The sequence below is a fragment of the Cricetulus griseus genome, assembly GCF_003668045.3.
Source record: "Cricetulus griseus strain 17A/GY chromosome 1 unlocalized genomic scaffold, alternate assembly CriGri-PICRH-1.0 chr1_1, whole genome shotgun sequence".
NCBI lineage: Eukaryota > Metazoa > Chordata > Mammalia > Rodentia > Cricetidae > Cricetulus > Cricetulus griseus.
In genome coordinates, this window is record NW_023276807.1 from 158,054,565 (window position 1) to 158,056,384 (window position 1,820).

Here is a 1,820-nt window from a genome sequence, read left to right on the forward strand (position 1 = left end):
AGCACTTAGTACCAGGAACTGGTGAGAATACAAATCGACACAGCAATTTTGAAAGAAAATAGGCCTATTACTTTCTTTGTTTTTGGGGGCGAGGTTTGGCGGTTTCAAGACATGGTTTCTCTGTGGCTTTGAAGGCTGTCCTGGATTAGCTCTTGCAGACCAGGTTGGTCTGGAACTCATAGATATCTGCCAGCCTCAGCCTCCCAAGTGTTGTTCTCTTGTTTAACTTTAAAAAAAAAAGGCACAAGATGAGAAGTGAGAATGAGTGATATATTACACATAGTTTATAACAGGTGGGGGAAGGAGAGCCAGAGTGGGAGTGAGAGAGATGCAGAAGAGGAAGAGAGAGAGAGCAGAGAGCAGGGGGATGTGGGGGAATAAGAGAGAGCAAGAGAAGAGAGAGAAGAGAGCTTAAGTGGGCAGAGGTCTGTCTTTTAAAGGGGTCCTTTACATTTGCATGCAGACTTGGTTCCCATTGAACCTGGGCCTGACCCTGGTACTTGCCTGAGTGGATTCTGCTAGGTAAAAGGGCCAGGCCATATAAAGCCTTAACCTTTCACTGAGTGCTGGGATTCAAGTTTTGTGCCACCACTGTCTATCGACTATTTCTCTTTTACATATTATTACTAATTTATTTTTACATTCCAATCCCAGTTCCCCCTCCCTATTTCCCTCCCACTCTGCTACCCCCACGACCCCCCACACCTCCCATCTGCTCCTCAGAGAATATAAGGCCTCCCCTTCCAGAAATAGATGGAAGAAGATGCGGAAATCAACAACTAACTAATGGCTCAAGCTCCTAGAATACACACAATTCAGGCACAGTTCCACAACAATCTTAGCTTCAGAGTAAAATCCAGTCTCTCTATCAAATTCAAAACTAAGTAATAGGTAAGCCAATAAAATGACTGATCAAGAAATTCAGTGTTGTGTAGTTAATTAGCAAGTATAATCTTTATGTTTATCCAACTTGGAAAGGAGGGGGATGGGTGTTTTCACAATTAGTTTGATTCAATTAAGGAAATGATTGAATTTTATCTATTGAATTAAAATGGTGGACACTGAACCACTATCAAATGGCAGCTAGGGGTTGGAAGGTGGGGCTGCAGTAGGGAGGGTGAGCAGAGAGGTATATAAATGTTTCAAGAGCGCAACCCAAGACACTCTGAGACCTGGAGCTGGAGGAAATGCATGATTCAGCTGGGATAAGGGACCTACCTGTCCTAAGTGCTCAGAACTGGTGAGTAATTGTCCTCCCTTGAGTCTTGCAGTATGATGGAGGGTCCATTAGAATAAAGATTGGACACAAATTTTTGATTTCTGGCTCGAGATGAACACACTGATGACTTTGGGTACAATTTTAAATGAAGTTTTACCTTCATCTCAAATGTCTTTTTATGATAGCTTGTTGAGCTCACTATGATTACTGATTGTTTTGAGGGAAGGGTTTTCTGGTTATTCAAACTGACTTAAGTAGGTTGAATTGCAATGGTGAAGTAGATCTTGATTTGGGCTTTGGTTTGCTTTGTTTGTTTGTTTGTTTGACATGGTATGGTTCTGTGACACAGCATGGCCTGAAAACTTCAGGAACCCAATGCCATCATCCTCCTTCGTAAGAATAAAGTAAACACTGAACAACAAAAGCAGTTTTTTTTTTTTTTTTTTAAGAAAGGGTCACTCATAAGTTCTTTTGACCTAGAATTCATGAGCCCATTATGGGATAGAGAGGCTCCCATGCTGCCAGTGGGGAGTCTGGCTTCAAATGACCAGTGAGAACCATGGTTTAAGTTGGTGTTTCTACCATTGTCAGAGCAAATAAT